The sequence below is a fragment of the Pinus tabuliformis genome, chromosome 9 (genome assembly GCF_031772625.1).
Source record: "Pinus tabuliformis cultivar Carrire ecotype Pingquan chromosome 9, CPIR1, whole genome shotgun sequence".
In the NCBI taxonomy this organism is placed as follows: domain Eukaryota; kingdom Viridiplantae; phylum Streptophyta; class Pinopsida; order Pinales; family Pinaceae; genus Pinus; species Pinus tabuliformis.
In genome coordinates this window covers 2,019,366,962-2,019,386,436 of record NC_142307.1, presented here as the reverse complement: position 1 = coordinate 2,019,386,436, position 19,475 = coordinate 2,019,366,962, and the positions used below count along the sequence as shown (strand labels likewise).

General features: G+C 41.9%; 1 protein-coding gene across 3 annotated transcripts in view; it reads left to right on the top strand.

Moving 5' to 3' along the window:
* Window positions 1–19,475, top strand: part of LOC149157189 (uncharacterized) — a 230,898-nt gene that overhangs the window by 96,755 nt on the left and 114,668 nt on the right. The window lies entirely within an intron of this gene.

The following is a 19,475-nucleotide window of genomic DNA, read 5'->3' as shown; positions in this document are numbered from 1 at the left end:
AATTTTTAATTTTTAATGTTCTAAATTTTTATTGATTATCAAAATAAAAAATGAAATTAAAATATAAAAAAAGGTGAAATGAGATGAAATCAGAAAATAAACATAAAAGACCAAAGCAAAATCAAATCTCAAAATAAAAAATAAAAAATGAAATCTAAACTATACAAAAGAAAAAATAAAACAAAATAAAATCGAAATCTATCTAAAACCCCAACCTAACCCTAACTTAAATCATAAACCTATACGCTATACAAATTAAAAAAAGGAGGAAAAGCATTTGCGTTTGGGCAGGTTTTGACTGCGGAAAGGGAAAACGTGAGGAGGCTGAGGGAATGATGATAGAAGAATGCGGAGGGTATGACAACGAGGAACACGATGTAAAGGCTGCGTATGGAACAAAAGGAATGGGGCAGCGAGGAGTGCGTGAGGAAGAAGGGAACTGCGGGTTTGAAAGCAATGGCAGCGTATAGGAGAAAAATTGTAGAGAAAGAAAGCTGCTTGGATGGAGGGAAGACCACGTGTTGAAGGAGCTGGGAGGAGTATGGAATTGAAGTGTGGTGCTGAAGGCAAGCTGTGTTAGGGAGTAGTTTTGCTGGACGGAGGTTTTGAGAAGGATGCGGGTGCAACAAGGAGGAGCCGCGGATAGAGAAGGGAAAACGCAGGGATATGGGGGTATAGCTGCCAACGAGGGTTTGAGATTTGTTTTGCAGGTAGAGCAGAGGAGAAATGGAGGGAATGGCTAAGAATTTTGTTTTCTTTTGCAGGTTTAGCATCTACGAAAACAGTGGGCAGCTAAGTGAGGGCTTGGAAAGGTCACCGCTACAGAAGAAAAACGCAGGAAGAAACCCAAGATTTTCCAGATCTCATAAAAAATTTCAGATTTAAAACTCTTAAAATAAAAATAATTTTGAAATTCTCTAGAAAACAACAGTAAAAACAAATTCGAAATTTTTCTGCTCAGGAAACCCCAGGCAGCCAATCAACCTGCAAAATGGTGGCCTAGAACTTCCACCAGAACCTCTAAAAAAATTTCCAGAAATCTTAATTAAATTTTTAAATCGCTCTGCTTCAGATTTCTTTGAAACCCTTATAAAATTTCCAGATTTAAAAAAATAAATCAAAACTCTTGGATTGCAAAATCTCTGGGTAGAAACCCTGCCAAAAATGATGCTGATGGACCCCCAGAGATCCAGATCTTACCCTCCAGGGCCTAGATTTGGACTCTGCACAACTTTCAGCTTCAAATTTGCAGCTACAAGACAACAAGAAACACCCAAACGATATATACAATGACCCAAAAAAACTAAAACCCAGAAAAACCCAAGTTAGAAAACTGAAAATAATTACAGATCTATGTACATGAGTGGCAGATCTATCAGATCTAGGGAGTGTGAGTCCAACTCCGCTCCCAGATCTGATAATCTGAGGCTCTCAACAACCAGATCTATCGATTTAGCATAGAAAAATTAAATTTTTTGAATTTTAGAAGAGGTGCTGAGCTCAAAACCCTTCATGCATCACCCATAAATAAAACTTATGATAAGCCTGGGATCAAATTTAAGCTGGGCTCTTCAGAAAATATGGATTGGGAGTTGGCTGGTTCAGCCGAGAACTTCCTCGAATGCCCGATAATCTAATGATCAAGGATTTCCTGCACAAACTCAATTTAACAATCAACGTAGATCGAGAAAACGATAATAAAATTCAAATAAATAGAGATATCTGCTATTATATTCTGAACTTAAATTATCATTCAAACCCCAGCGACTAAGCAAGATACCTGTACTCAAATCACTCTTCAGAAAGCTATCATCAATGATTTGGATTTAAATAGGAACACAACAAATTACAGAGATAACCATAAACACAGAGATGCAACAGAAATAATACTTCATCTCATTAATGTAAAATATTGAAATATGCTTACAAACAACAATGGAAATAAACTGGCTAGGGCGATGGTAGCTTATCTCTGAGAAGAGATGTGGCAGCTACATGCCTCTGAATTGTGTTACAATGAGGCTCGAAGGCCTATTTATTGTTGAAAAACAATGGAAAACCCTAAACATCCAAAAACCTAACCCTAGAAGATGAAATGCCAAACTGTGGGCCCCGTTTGGGTAAATTGGTACATCAACTTCCCGGAGTCGTAACTTTGGCATATGATCTCTGTTTGACACACACAATATCTCGTTAGAAAGATCTATCTGAGAACTACAACTTTGAGAAGAGCAACACGGGTCCATAAAACGTCGTTTAGGGCCTCAAAACGGCTCCGGAAGTTCAGGACCCGAAAAACTGCTAAAAATAGTAAACTGTGCTACAATTAAGGAAACTGAAAAGCTGAAAGAAACAATGGTGGGGGTCCAAGTGGACTTGGCAGGTGGCCACCAATATCCACCTGGATCATTCCTCCCCCCTTAGGAAGCAATGGTCCCCATTGCGTTGAGTTCCTCCATGAGATGAGGAAACTTCTGCTGAACTTGGTCCCTAGTGAGCCACTTGCCCTGGTGAAGGAGTTGGCCTGCTTTGACAACTCGATACAGTTGGATATTCTGCTGGCGAGTGTGCTTGATCTGTGTGTCCATGATCCGATCAGTTGCAGCTTGTTCCATGCAATCTGGATTTAACTCTGTGGGTGTGAGCTGTTTTGCAATGTCGGATGTGTCTAGTAATGGTGGAAAGTATGGCCGAAGGCGGTCCACATTGAACACTGGGTGTAGGCCAAGGAATGGGGGAATGCTGAGCTCAAATGCATTGTCTCCCACAGCCTTGGTAATGGTGTAAGGACCATATCGGAGTGGTCTGAGTTTCCGATAGGCTCCAGTAAGGCATTCCTTTTGCAAATGCAACTAGACTTTGTCGCCCACCTGAAACTTTTGTGGCACCCGATGTTGATCATGTCGTTGCTTGTACTTGGCATTTGATTTCTCCAGAATGTCATGGACCTGCTGGCAAATATGTTGGATGTGCTCAATGAAGCTGTTTGCCTTATCTGTTTCGGACTGGACATGAGCTGAATCTGCGTGAGTAGCTGTAAATGGCATGGCCACATCAATGGGACATAGTGGCTGGAATCCCAAGCCCACCTGAAAAGGGTTGTGGCCAGTCGAGTTGTGGAGAGCCCAGTTGTAGTTGTGCTGAACATAGGGGAGGCTCTCGTCCCATGTGCATGGATGCTTTGAGTTGTACATGCGCAGAATGTGTATGATCATCATGTTGACAACCTCTGTTTGGCCATCAGTTTGAGGATGGAAGGCTGTGGACTTAGTGAGTTTGGTGTCCAGCATCGACCAGAGACTGGACCAAAATGTACTGAGGAACCTGCTGTCCCGATCTGAGATGATAGACTGTGGGATCCCAAATTATACCCACACTTGTTCAAAGAAGAGTTTAGCAGTGGCTTTTGCTGTGATATTCTTCTTGCAGGCCACCATAATGGCCATCTTCGAGAACCTGTCAACGACCACAAAAACACAGTCGCTTCCATGCTTAGTAGAAGGAAGGCTTGACATGTAATCCATGGAGATGGATTCCCAAGGTCGACTAGGGGTACGCAGCGGGGTATAGAGGCCCTGCTTCTTGATGGTCAGTTTGGCAATGGTGTAGGCAGTGCATGAACTGATGTACTTCCCGAAATCTTGTCAAAGATTTGGTCAATAGAAATACTTTTGTAGTACCGTCGCCGTTTTCTCGACCCCTAAATGCCCAACAGCCTGACTGTAGTGTGCTTCCCAAATCATCTTGGCACACTCGCTTGAAGGAACACAAAGGTGACCCAGGTGGCATAACAGGGCATCCTGGAGGTGAAAATCTAGAACATGCTGACCCTCTAAGAGTGTTTGCTATGTGTGGCCGAATTTTGGGTCTCTTTTGTAGAGAAGTGGCCAATCAGAAGTCTCGTGCCCACAAGAGTTGAGCACGGTGGTTAACGCCATGATCGGTGGTCGACTGAGGCAATCTGCAACATTATTGGTTCTGCCCTTCTTATACTTGATATTCAAATGGAACTGTTGCATGTATGTGGACCACTTTTGATTGCGATCATTCTGCTATTTCCCTTGGGTCTGTATGAACTGCAGGGGTCGGTGGTCTGTGTGGATAACCGTTTCCTTCCCCAAAATGTAATGCTTCCATTGTCGGCAGGCCTGCACAATGGAATACATCTCTTTGTCATAAGTGGGATACTTCCGGATTGTGTCTGAAAGTGTCTTACTGTGATATGCCACTGGATGCCCGTGTTGAGTAAGGACTGCCCCAATAGCATAGTCAAAGGCATCTGTCTCGACCTCAAATGGTTGTTGCAAGTCTGGTAATGTGAGCACTGGTGCTGTGCAGAGGTGATCTTTCAACTCTTTGAATGCCTTCTGTTGAGATTTAGACCAAAAGAATTTTGCTTTCGCTCCTCCCTTGGTGACTTGACTCAAGGGCCAAGTGATATGAGAAAATCCCAACACGAACCCACAGTAGAAGTTGGCAAGACCTAGAAAGTTGTGGAGCTTTGCCAAAGTGGTTGGAGATGGCCAATCCTGAAAGACTTGGATCTTGGCTGGATCCACCTGCACCCCTATTCATCAATAATGTATCCCAGATACTGAACCTGGGTCATGCCAAAAGTGCATTTCTCCAAATTGGCACATAACTTGTGTTGCCGCAGTGTTTGGAGAACTTGTCGGATGTGGTGGAGGTGCTCTTCCCAAATTTAGCTGAAGATCAGGATGTCATCCAAGTATACCACTACAAATGAGTTGGTGAATGGCCGCAAAATGTCATCCATTAGCCTCATGAAGGTTGCAGGAGCATTCGTCAATCCGAAAGGCATAACCAACCATTCGAAAAGTCCCTCATTGGCTTTGAAGGCAGTCTTCCACACATCGGAGGGTTCGATTGGTACCTGGTGATATTCTGACTTCAAATCGATTTTTGCTGAAATATTTTGCCCCCTTCAGTTGGTCCAGGACTAAGTTGCACGAAACGGGGAAACGGGTACGAGTTTCCAAAACGGGCATGGGTACAAAACGTGACCTCCCCAAATTTTGGAAACGGGGAAACGCAATATATATATATATTAGGACATTTAAGAAATATGTGCAATCATAAAGCATATATGATACATTCTAATTTATTACACTAAGATTAAATTGTCAATTGTCAATGCATAAACTATAAGTCTCTAAATTTACATCACATTTACTCATGAATGATTACATAATGAAAATAACAATATCAAAAATCAGCCACGAAAAATTTCTAATGTCTTGTCTCGTGCTTGATTGGGAGTCTCCTCCTACATAGTCGAACGACCTTAGTGCTCTTGATTAAATACAAGTGTCATACCCTAGTACCCTATGTGCTCTTGATTATTGGGAGTGTCTCTTTCATAGAGGGCTTGGTTCTCTTGATTAAATACAAGTTCCATACCCTAGTACATGACAAAATCCAATGGAAACATTGTAATTCCCCCAATCCTGAAATCCTGAAAAACAGATAAGTTTGCTGGATTTTGAGTGAGATCTAAAATTCTACTTTCTCCATATGAAATCCAATGAGGGCGAAACCACTCTCAAACATCCTGAGTCATTTCATGGTAATGTTAAAAATTTAAGTAAAAGGATGAAAATGAAAAATAAAGGAAAATATCACTTTCACTTTAAGAATTTAACATTACCATGAACTGCATAGGGCCATAGGTTTGAACATTGGCTGCCCCACTCAGAAAATCTTCTTTTTTATAACTTGAGAGGCATCTAGAAGCATCCAGAAGATATTTTAGTCGCCCAATAAAAAATTAGAAGCGAAAACATAAAAAGAAAAAGTCAAGTTAGAAGAGGAAACTCCACCATATGGCCTGGAAACGCGTTTCTGGCCATATTGGCCACGTTTCCTCCTCGAGAAACAGATCAGTATGGCTGGAAACGCCTTTCTAGGCCGTACGGTACTCGTTTCCTCGTTTCCATTTTGTTCCCGGCCGGAAACAGTCCCTTCTCCAACGTTTCCTTGCAACTTAGGTCTAGGAGGTCATTAATCCGTGGGATCGAGTACCTATTACGGACAGTGATCTTGTTCAGCGCCCGATAGTCAATACAGAGTCTCCAAGCCCCATCCTTCTTCTGTACCAACACGATCGGGCTCCCACAGGGCGATGAACTTGGACGGATCTGACCTTTCTACAGCAGCTCCAGAATTTGCCTCTTGATTTCATCGTTCCCTAGAACAGAGTGCCGATAGATTGGTCCATTGGGCAGCGGTGCAACTGGGGTCAGATCGATGGAGTGCTTGACCTGACAGTGCAGAGGAGCCCCTGCGGGGGAGGTAAAGATGTCCTCATACTCCTCCACGACCTTGTCCACCTATAGTTGTCGTGCGCAGGGGTCTTATATAGAGGTTGTGGCCACCGTCTTCTTCTTTCCTTGAGGGCGTATCATCAGGAAAACAAATTTTCCAGCTTTGGAAATGAGCTTACTGCATTGTTTGCAGTAACCAAAGAGATGGCGGTAGGCGGTGCTACCTCCGGTATCCTGTACAACTTAGTTCCCAAACTCAAAGTAATAATAACAGCACGGGGCCTTGATTCATACACAGCATGTCGCTTCCACAAGTATGGTTGTCCTAATAATACATCACAAACTTCAAGGGGAGCAATGTCACACAATACCTCATCCGTGAAGGGCTTGATGTTGTATGGAAGGCGACACTGCTGGCTCACGCGAAGATCCCGTCCTTGGTGAAGCCACCCGATGGTGTACAATTGTGGATATGCTGTGGTCAGTTAGCCCAGCCGCTTCACGACCTCTGCCGAAATGAGGTTCTTTTGGATCTCGCTGTCGACAATGAACTGTAGCGGGGAGCCCTTTACCCACATCTGGGAGTGGAAGAGACGCTCCTCCTCCTCTGGATCTTCGGGTTCCTCCTTCTGGATCTTCGTGGTGGCAACGGTGGCGTTGGGCTCCGCATCGATAATCTGCTTCCCTTTGTCATTCTCCTTGTCGGGTTCTGACTCAGAGTCGGAACATGCATCTGATTCTGAAACCTTTAGCTCAGCCACCAGTGATTGCTTGGCCCGACACTCACTTGTGTTGTGAGTGGAGCTCTTATGGAACTCACACCACTTTCCCGTGTCCTTTTTCGGCTTCACGACATTGTTCTTTGCTTGCAGCTTTGGCGGGTTGTCTTGGGCCGCCTCGCCTTGGCTTTGTCCTTTGTTCTGCGGTTTGGGGGCACCTTTCCCTTGCTTCAGATTCGCAGATCCAAAGTCTTGCTTCTTCTGTTTAAACTTTTGCTCGACCTTGACAGCGTATCGGTATGCTGTGTCGAGCGAGGGGATGTTCAGGAATTCTATTTCTTCTTGGATGTACTTGTGCAAGCAACCATGGTATTTTTGTACCAAATGCTGCTCCGAATCCTTGATACCCAACTTTGTGTGAAGGGTATGGAAAATATTGGTAAACTCTGGTATGTCTTGGTCCCTTCCCTGCCGCAGCGTGGTCCACTTTATGTATTGATCCTCATAGTTTCCGACAAAGTAGCACTGCTCCTTGATGGCATCTCGGAATGAACCCCAGGTGGGTGTGGCTGAAAATAGTGAGCCTGTACTTTCATCCTTCTGCTCGTAGTAGGTTTCCCACCAGTCCTTGACGTGGGGCGCTGTTTTGAGAAGAGCGAAAATAATCTTTTCCCAACTGGAAAAATCACGAACAGAAAAATAACCCTCTAGCAGATTTAACCATTTATCGATGACATTTGCGTCTATCTGACCCTTGAATATGGGGATTTCAAAATTAACTTGTACCTTAAATGGTGTAGCGTTTCCAGAGTAGCTGTGGGAAGCCAATGCGTCGCCCCTGGGTAGTTGCTGAAGGATCTGGGCAAAGCTGTCCATCATCGCGTTCCTTTGTCACTCGAGGGCTTCTTCGAGCAAGATTTTGATAGGATCTCCTGCCCCCTTGTCTTTCTTTTCATCCGCCATGGGAGGCCGTTGGGATTTGCGAGGCTGGTCTTGCAAAGTTTCAACCATTGCAAGCCCTAACTCCTTATATCCCGATCTCATTGGGGACATGCAAAGAAAAACAAAGAAAAAGCAGATCGCTCTGATACCACTGATCCGGATTTAAACAGGAACACAACAAATTACAAAGATAACCATAAACACAGAGATGCAGCGGAAATAATACTTCATTTCATTAATGTAAAATATTGAAATATGCTTACAAACAATAATGGAAATAAACCAGCTAGGGTGATGGTAGCTTGTCTCTGAGAAGAGATGTGGCAGCTACATACCTCTGAACTATGTTACAATGAGGCTCGAAGGCCTATTTATTGTTGAGAAACAATGGAAAACCCTAAACATCGAAAAACCTAACCCTAGAAGATGAAACGCCAAACTGTGGGCCCTGTTTGGGTAAATTGGTACATCAACTTCCCGGAGTCGTAACTTTGGCATACGATCTCCGTTTGACACGCACAGTTTACTCCTAGTTTTCTCAAAAAACGTCGTTTAGGGCCTCAAAATGGCTCCGGAAGTTCAGGACCCGAAAAACTGCTAAAAATAGTAAACTGTGCTACAATTAAGGAAACTAAAAAGCTGAAAGAAACAATGGTGGGGTTCCAAGTGGATTTAGCAGGTGGCCACCAATATCCACCTGGATCAATCAATGGCTAAAAAGAAATCTATACATGAAAATGAAACATCTTGCAGTATTTCCATGAAGAGTAACACCAACAGAAATTAACCCCAAAGTCTTTCTTTATTGCTTATAAAAAAATTACAAGAGAGCTTTTCGCTTAGTACACGATCCAGAGATTGGATGATCTCAACTGACAAATGACCTCCTATTTAAAGATAAATCTTCCAACGGCTAGTTCGAGTGATCCTTGTCAAAGTGATCTCGACCATTGATGAGGATCAAAATTTCTTTTAATCTCATGCGTCGAAATTTTAAATATTGAGGAAATTTTTGAATTTTTCAATTAAATGCGTTTTAATAAATTCAAAAATTAAAATTTTGCATTAATTTCTTCAAAATTTTGACTTTGACTTAACCCCAGGGACCCAAGGCATAAAATTTAGCAAAATAATCAATTAACCTCAGTCCTTGGACCTATTAAGATTTAATTTTTTAAAGGACCCACGAATTTTACCTCTGGAAAATTTAAATTTACCTAGACCTATGAGGGGATAAATAATTTTTCTAACCCTCAAGACACTTTACATCATGTTTTTTTACATTTTTTACATCTCAAGGGGGAAAACCCATTTACAAAAGACTCTCACAGACTACCCAGTTCTGCGACACAAATATAATCTAGCAGTCAAACAATTTGCAATAAAATAATCTAACCAAATAGTTAGGATTATTCCCAAATCACTTTTACATAGACTTGATCTAGAACACTAGGACTCCCCTAAGATCTCAGTGACAAAATCCATTTCGGCTTTGGGGTAAGGTTGAAGGAAAACTTTGTTGACCATCCGAGAATGGATCGGTGAGACAAAAAACCTCCCAGAATGTAGATCGTCACTAAAAAATTAGGTTTACCTAGGTGATTACATACGCGACACAGATCTGCTGAGGTCATTTACATTATACACATGCAGACTGGTTTACATTATAAGACGATACAGGCTGATGATGATAGCTGGATGGCAGGAACACACAGATCAGGCGCTATCCCTTTTGTGAAAAAAGGGGGTGTATTGCTATGGGTTGTTGACACGTAGTGGTCAGCAATGGCTTTTGCCTTTTAAGATTTTTCTTTGATTAACTGCTCGGGACTCAGGATAAGAGCATGATGTGTAAGGGATAACAGTGGATACCCCCTTTAAGGTAGGGCAGTTCATTACCTACCAGGGGTTGGGACAATCATGGGTTCTTGAATGATAAAGGAGGCTCATTTAGGGCCTATGGAACTAGGGTGATGGCCATGGGTATGGGGTGGAGCTCATGCATTGGTTTTTGCCCAAGTGCTAAATATGTTTGTCCCGACCATCTTTTGCATCTTGTGGTACATTTTCCTATTGAATGTGGCCAATTATGCTTTTACTTTTTCTTTTCAGCTGCATCAACCTCCCGGGCGTCATACCAAGCCTGACCCAAGGTCTGGGAAATGGGAAGGGGAGGCTAACCCTATGTGGACCCAATGGAGAAATGTGAACCCAGGTGGGAAAGATGATGGATGGGGTTATAATAAACGGAAGGGGAGTAATATATGTGGATGGGAAACGAGACCACGCAACCAAAATCGGGGTTTCCCATGTAGTACCACCCTAAAACCCAATGGTCAGTAAAGGAGATCCCACAGGACTAATATCCAAGGATAACATCCAAAAGAGGTCTAGGGGACAAAAACACAGACCTAGCCTACTCTTTCTGTTGAATCCCCCCATTAATCCATGCTCAAAAGTATCCATGATAAGCAAACTACAATACTCAATTACCAAATGACAAGGCATACCTTTAGGTTTAGGAGGCCCACCTTCAAACATACGATCATGAAAGATGGGTGAGGGACCACATGGCTGGCTCAGGTGGTCGAGAAATGGCACAACAAGCTAGTTGGTGGATGCAAGGGGTTGCTGGCTGGCGGCTGAGGACCATCTTGGAGAAAATTTTCTCCTAGGGATATCACCCACAAAGTGGTGGGTAACAAGTCCCAACCCTGATGAGTGAGAAATTGCTACACCTTAAAGGGGTATTGGAAAAATATTATAGCAAGCTTGGGCTCCTAAGTTGTGCACCAAATAAAGGAAAATCATTAAAGTAAAAGGTGCCCTCCTAAGCTATGCACCAAATAAAGGCAAATCATTAAAGTAAAAGGAGCATTAGAGGGGTGGAAAAAGCAAGCCAAGGAAAGGGGTAACTCACTCCACCATGATTGCTCCCTCCTTACATCATTACACTCAAGATGTTTGACTCCCATTAGCTAGTCTCATGGCTTTGGCACTTGCCTTGAAGTCTCTCCCTCTCCATGACCATCATTATAACAGACACCTATGGATTGATGGACTATCTTGGGACATGTCACTCCCTTGGGGGATGGAAGCATTTAATAGGGTTGTTGACCTAATCATCCCTAACATAAGCGAGGTAACTTGTTTATACGTTCTAATCTAGTTAGACATTTAAAGGTGAGTTTTATGTGAGGTATTCTTTTGATGTTAGCATTAAATATGGTCCACTATGATGCTTTGATGATTTTTTCCCTAATGATGTTGATCTCACTTCATCTTGAGAAGTTTGTATCAGGTGGTGTTCTCACAGCAGTATAGATCCCTAGAGGGATGGGCTTGACCCTCTTCAACACCACTCCAAATGATGTTTTGCCCCATTCTAAGAACAAATATGTCCTTGATGCTTCAACATTGCTCCTCCAGAGATGAGCGTTGGGTTTTGAAATAATTCCACATGGTACTACATCCCTTCATGTACCTCTAGACCCTGAGACGTTGAGCCATAGAGCTTGCGTATTGGACTACTTGATGATGTGCCTAGATGGACTTAGGACACCCTTAGGTTGGCCTTGACCTTATTTGATGGACATTGCTTGTTTCAGAGCCTAGAAGAGGATGATTGTCACTGTGATGACTTGGGAGGGTTTACACATTATCCTTGGATCCCAATGCTTTCCCTACATGATGCCACGTCACCCCCATAAACCATAGAAGGGGGACATAGGCATCTTTTTGGATGATTTCATGGTTGAGGAGGCCTCTTTTGGATATGTAGCCATGCATTTCGAGGATTTCTTGGAGTGAGGAGCACTCATGGACTTATTCATTACTTGCTTAATGGATCTTGAACATTTCTAGAAAACGACGTCATGGTGGCGACCTTTTTCTCCCACACACCATTTTTGGCATTTTGTTATGTTTTAGAGCTGTTTTAAGGTCGGGTTTTGACCTTTTGAGCTTATTGAATGTTCAAGTGAACTTTTTAGGGGTTTTGGTTGCCCTCATATAAATAGAGGGAGGTCTCATTTCATTTGGATAATCATTCATTCACACTTCCCTCTCGTTGGAAGTGCACACTATCTATTTGCCTCTGTTACTTCGTTGCAATGTGATTTCTATGGTGCGAGTTGCTTGGAGGTGGATCTTTTGCTTGAAGTAGGGTTATTGGGATCTATTGAAGAGATTCTTGTAGAGATTTTGTAATTTTATTATATATCTTCTATATTTTACATGTTATATTGTTTGAAGTAGGGTTTCTACACGTGTCATGGTTAAAATTATTAAATTTATCTAGAAATATTTCTCCTCTATGATGTGCAAAATTGTTTTCCTTGGATCCTTTAAGAGAACTCCAAGTTGTGTATATCTTAAATTTAAAATCTCCATTAAAAGGATGCTACTAGGGTTTGTTAGTAGAAGCCCTTGCCATCTCACCCTCTTCAACAAGGTCTTCCTTATGTTGATTTTTGTAGCTTGGGAGGTACTCCAAGCCTTGAGGATCGAGGGTTTGGAGAAAGGAGCTCCACAAGTGGCCTTGTGGGCTTGAAACCCAAGCCTGGGGTTTTGCACCCATCAATTTTTGGGCCAAAACAATGGAGCCTTTTGGACATGTGATGGATGGAGATGATAGAGGATGACGAGATGAATCCAATGCATCAATAATCATCAAAATCTGAGTTGTCTAAAGAGAGATATTAATTTTTGAAGTTAATGAGTGGGCTTGTGTCACACAATTTAGGTCAACCTAGTGTTTTTGGTCACCTTATGACAGTTGGCAACCCACCTTCATGAGATTCGTTGAAGCCCTTAAGAAGGCTATATATTAAGGGCATGTGTGAAGTTATTCAACATATCCTAATTGCATCTTCCATCACGGATTACCTTTGCGTTTGAAGTGCGGATTTGAGGCAAGATAAAGGAGACCACAACCGAGTTTTGAGAAGGGTTTTCTCTGTTTTTTGGTGCAAATTCCTCTACGGAGAAGGCCGTAGGTCTGAGGCAGCTAGGAAGGTGCTTAAGGGTAGACTTGTGGGTAGTTTTTGGTGTGTCTCCCTTGCAGACCAGGCCGCAGTAATAGAGGTAAGTTTGGATGTGATTTGTGCAGGTGTTATGGTGTGTTTTGGCACTGTTCTGGGCCGTAGGTGTTGGATGCTACAATAGTGAGTTGGAGGGCTAGTTGGATGAGTCGAGAGGCCTAGGAGTACTCTCCTAACTCAGCCGTAGTCAACAAGGGAAGGCCGCAGTCAGAACAAAGGTCATCTTCATGTGTCTGAGCGCTGGATTGTTTGTTGTTGGTACAGGAGTGTTGTAGGATGTTGTGAGGAGGGTCCTCAAGCCCTAAGCACAAAATTTGATGCTACAACAAAGGGAGCAGCCCTTTGGGAGAGGACTACACCATGTTTGGACAATGGTTTGGGGTTGCTATTGTGTGCCCTAACCAGTCCTGTGAATGCACAGATCCCAAGGGAAGGAGGCAACGACAATAAATTGCAGATGTCTTCTTGATTGATGGAGGTATGTTAGTTGGATGGCAGTCCTAGATTAGGACGGTTGGTGGACATCCTATGAAGCAGTCACATTAGCAGTTGTGTGTGTGCCATGTCAAGAGGAGCAACAAATGGTTGCAGGACAGTAGGGTCATTATCTTGGGTTGATGAGACTTGCAGGTGAATGGGTGTCCTAGGAGAAGTATGTTAGCAGCCATGTGGAAGGGTCTCCATAGGTGTTGGATGCCCTAACTAGGAGTAGATGCTACAACGAGGATTGGTCACTCATGCTTTGGTAAAGGGCAATGTGAGAGTGGACCAAATGTGTATATTGGATTGGGCATTTATGGTCTGTTGGAGGATAGTGTGATATTGCCTAAGTTGGAGCCCAGTGTGCACCATCTTCATGTTAGTTTTTGTAGCATCAGATGTGTTCTAGCCTTAAAATTTTGTGAAGAGGCTAGAATACATGAGATCTCCAAAACCCATAAATCGTTTTTGGAAATTCCGGTCAGAAGTGTCTCAATTAGATTATTCGTTGCTTTTTTAAATATTTCCTAAATCTAAACTTAGGCAATATGGTTAATTAATCAATATTAATTGAGATAAGGTGAGAATCATCTAAAAACTCACACGGATCGATCTAGAGATGATCCTAGCCATTGATTAAGTTTTAATCTTGGTCGTTGGTGCTCCAACAATGGATTATAAGAGGAAGTCGATGTGGTGATGGAGAAATCATCCAGTGCAGATACTCAGTTGCCCAGGCAGTTTGATTTTCTTAGAAGCAACAACTCAGCAGAGAAGATAGAGCTAGAGGGTGAGTAGTAGGTGGAAGAGGAGGGCAGTAGCATTCTGGGAGGAAGATTTCCAGTTCCCGGAAGAGACAAAGGAAGGAAGGTCGAAATCTCCAAAGGGCCAGCGTAAGCTCTATGTAGAAGGTGACGTAGGGAGCTCAACGCAGAGGTTGGGGAAGCGATTTCAGAGGTAGGAAATAGTTGTGGGGTGAGAAAATTCTCACGATATTTTTGCTAGTATTTTCCTCAGATTTGAAAGCCAGTTGGGCATCTAAATTATTGTACTCAGAATCACTGTTGAATATTAATAATAAAACCCTCATCTGCTGCACTAGTTTTCCCAAGTTGGGTTTTTCGGGGACGATTGTCCAAAAATAACTGTGTCGAAATTATTGTGTGTGCTAGAATTTCTCAGTTTCCAGTATTTTATTTTCCGCATTATTTTGATGGTGAAAATTGCAGCTGTGATTTTATTCGTTATTTGCCATAACAAATAAATTGCATAATTAATTTTTGAGTTAGAAGAATTGTTAGACGCACATGGAATCTGAAGAGACATGAATGATAGAACAGTTAATTGCCTTTACTATTAACATAGATGTATATTTATAATATATTCTTGTGACTGTTGGATTCATCTTCCAACGTCTCTTGGACTCCTTTGACCGTTCAACTCCCACACCTTAACCCTTGGCGGATTAGGTGTCCAACATTCCCCCCCTTAATCCGAAGGGGTATGTATGAGTCCAAGAAGAGAGTTGTAATACAAAATGTGCAAAAAATGCATGGCAACACTACGCTGAATGTGCTCTTTGAAATGTTGGTATGAGGGGGTGGTTTAAGGATTACCACCAACATCGGAACGCTTAGTGCAGTGCCTGGAACTCTTCCAAGTCTGGCAAGAAGCTGAAGTCTTCTGCTAGAGGAAGTGTTCCTAATGATTTGAAGAGGGAGACCTTCAACTTGAAAAGGAGAGGTCTACAACCTGCGGTGGTTTAAGGATGACCACCAACTCTGGAATGCTTAAGGCAATTCTTGGAACTCTTCCAAAATTGGCAAGAAGTTGAAGTCTTCTGCTAGAAGAAGTGTCCCCAATTCTTTGAAGAGAGGTCTCAACTCCACATAGATGGTTTAAGGCTAACCACCAACCGAAGGCATGCTTAGGGGCATCTTTGTCTCTGGCTACAACTTTGAATTTGGTATGGCAGGTTGTGGCTCAGGCTCGCTTGATGTGGCTTTGAAGCTTGTATATGACCATCACTTCCCCCCTTGACAAATACAAGGTGAGAAGATGAAGAGATCTCAACTGCAAGACTTTTCAATATTTGATAACAAATCCTGTTGTATGAGCGAAATATCTTCTTGGCTGTTGAAGCCCATTTCCAAGAAGCGATCCATCCAAGATGAATCTTTGTTCTTGCAGGAGGCTTGTTTTTGAAGCATTTGTGTGAAGAATGAGTATGCTGACCACAATGCTTGCACGGATGAAGATCAAAACAATGATCTTTCATATGGCCAACTCGGTCACAATGTTGGCATTTAACATTCTGTTGTTGCTGTTGTGGAAGAGGAACATAATCTGAAACAACTGAAGTTGAACTGTCATGAAGAAATCCAACACTTTGAAACTAGATGGGCTTTGAGTAATTTGGGATATGAAAGGAAACCTCCTTATCATATCTAAGACCCGTTCTGTGCTTGTCGCTGACAAGCTCTTCCCAAGGTTTGATGATGGGCTTGGGAAGTGTATGTTGAATTTTTGCATCTGCATGTAACTCCGCTGCTTCATTGGGCACTGGATCTGAATCAACTGTAACATTATTGACTTGTTGTTTATGGGATTCTGTTTCAATGTTTTGAATAGAAATAGGTTCAGAATGATGATTACGGTTATGTAACTCATTCTGTTGTAGTTGTGATTCAAGTTGCAAAAAATCAATTTTTTCTTGTGCATGTTGTATACAGGTCCGAATTTCAGGGAGAGAGTCTTTGCTGATTTGGAATGTGTTGTCAGTGGCAGAGTGTATCAGAGTATTTAGGAACTCTATTACTTCACCAATTAGAGCCATTTTACAACAAATGCACCAATATTATAGCCAATACAAATGTCCTCTCTCCTCCACAAAACACTGCTTTTATATAAAGTGCAAAGAATACACTAACAACGGTTCTATTTATTCATAAAGACAACTCTATAAACAATGTTGGTGCAATCATATAACCCTTACAATACAGGGCATAGGCATATTCGACCCACAACACTAGTACACCAACACTTAGCAGCAATAAATATGACTCCAAAATTAGTGTTTGACACACATACTAGGGTCTGCAACTACACAACGCAGAGAATGGCACCTACTCAATGCAGAAATATGCACATACGTTACTAAACACTCACACTTTATATAAGCACATTTACTTTGCAACCCATCTCACAAATATATCATGGTTCCAATGCACATATAACAACAGCCTTCAATCAACTTGACAATATGCGTTCACAATATAGCGTTCTATCCAATGGACGAGCGTACAAACTTCAATGCTTCAACAGAGAATTAACGCACAGTCTACAAATATTATACCTCAAACAAATACATAGTGACCGCCATTTGAAGCCTTAATGCCGAGCTCCTTTGAAGTACCGCTGGGAACTCAACAACAATATCATAGCACTTAGCTGTAGCCTTTTCTTTTCAATCCAAACAAGGAAATCCTTAAATATCTTCTCGATGGTTAGAGAGCATAAATTATAAAAAACCGCAAACTTTTCCCCTCAGTGAATTGCAATCCTTTGCTCGGTTGATGGGTGAAGGAAGTAGAAAATTGGATGATGAAGCACAACAATAACACCACTTACAAAATTCTGGTACACACGTAATATGACTATGCAACACACTTAGGCACAAAAGTCCAAGCATTCATCCAAGAATCATGAATCAACACTTGTTTGAAGTAGATCACGTACAAGTTCCCACATGTGGAAAGAAACCTGTTGAGCGGAATTAAGTGCTGGTAGCGTACCAGTCGAAGGAGAATCCAGAGAGCAGAATTGAGCATCCCATGAATCTGTTACTCCAAATGCACGAGGTTCTGCAACAAGTCGACCGTCATCTTGCCTGGGGGGTAGTGGGATTGGCCTGTTCACAATTTACAGTAAATTGTCCTTGTAGTGCAGAATCACGAACATGCAGTTCACAACTGTCTCGTTTTGTTGATTCTTCAGTTGAATCTGTTGGTCCATGGGGTGGATCTGGAATTGCACACAAGATAGAAGACAATCATCCTCATCCTTCTCATTTCACTCTAACATTCGGTGATTTTCCATCTCTCGGGTCACATAAGTGCACGTGGGTTTGGTGGTAGGAAGAGCTATATGGAGGTCACTGTTGCGAGCGATTGGATGAAACTAGAGTGGGAAAGGGACTAGAGCATATCTGATTGTGCAGTTTCGAGGTATTCCGGAGTCTAGAGGCTTGTGGCAGTGTAATTGGGGAGGCGTTATATGAGTCCCCAGTTATCTTGCAGAGATGGACAACCGGGAAACCCTTGTCAAATTTGAGGTCTCAAGACTGTTTGTGGCGCAAAGTTTTCATTCGACTGGTAGAGCCTACTTAGGTATTTGGTAGCCTGTGCAGCGACCCAGGTAGCTGTAGTGACCAACCTAGGGTGCTAGATTAGGCTAAATTTATTATCGACCAGGGTAAGTAAACTTCGAGGCATGCGTCTAAAATCTATAGACATAAAGGATTCCTAACTAAGTGTTCATAGTGGTAGGTTACAGTACTTCTTTACGGAAGGTTAAGATATGTTCCCTATCACCTTGACACTCAGGTCACTCAACTCATCTAACTGTCCTAAAGACACTGTGTATTTGCTAGACTGAGATTTTAATCCCCTTACAAGGATGCTGTGCACAAAAGCTCTGTTTAGTTAACACTCAGCATTCATAAAAGATCAAAAGCATACTACAAATTTAAATGCATGTAAACAGAGTCTATGAGGATGCTTTAAAAATATAACGATGGATCAGATCTCTTACATGATATGGTTCAATGATCTTAACGATAAATTCTTTAAGCTATCACCATAAACATCATTCGTAAAGATTGCTAATTAAATCAACAAAACTATAAGCATAACTCTAATCACTATGCATGCTATTCAATATTCAAAAACTGCTAATGAAATGGAAATGACAGTATACTAGTCCACGCAGGGCCCGTCCACGTTTCAATGGTACACTGGAATACGCTCAAGCAACTAAGGTATTAACGCATGAACAATGTTATAATAAAACCGTGACTGTAATCGAGTTCTGGTATTAAGTTCCGAAGATCATACAAAAGCTCTGTTCTCAAAACGATATACAGAGCTCACCAACCATGTAACTGTAACTATATCCATGTTTTTAAAAACAACTAATACACGACTTTCATATGGATTGAATGTACATTCACTATGCAGCTGTTTCTGCTTTTACTATGGAATGATTTTTGGGTCATTTCCATTCTAAACCGATTTCCAAAAAGAAACAAAACAAAACCGGTTTGGGAAACCTATGGCTGTTGCTGCCTTTGTCACCAAAAGGCTGGGGCTTTGACCAACGTTGACCGCATAACCAGGAGTGTTTGATTTGCTGTAGGATCGATGTTTCTCCATGCTTGTACATTCTAGTTTTCGTTCCTATCCCTTGCTTTGGCTTTCCTGTCATGCCACGTGTCAGATGATGAACCATTTACAGGATGTTATAACTTTCTGTAACCTTTTTATTAAAAATTCCCAATTTCTAACGTAAAAACTCATAAATTAACTTTAATGCAAACTAACAACTATAATGCTATTAATTAATCAATTTCAAGGAATATAAGGGATCTATGGAGGAAAAAGGTAGACAAATGATGTGTTTCAAGAAGAAAAAGAAGGTCATGGAATGGTACCAACATCTCCCCCAAGCTTAATGAATTAGCATGCCCTCATGCTAATCCTGATGTGCTGCCTCTAAACTCTGTCCCTGCCTGCACCTCTGCTGCTTTCAACAATGCATCCATGTTCTTCTTAGCTTGGGCATCTTTCTGACTGTGGAGCTCATGCTTTAAACTCTTGTACTTCTCTTCGAGGGCTTTCTTTTGGTTATACCATTTGGTTGCCCACTTGCAAATGTCAGTTTGTTCAGCCTCGAGTTCCTTGATTTGCTCCCTCAACTTCTCATTTTTCTGTTGAGTCTCTTTACTCTGT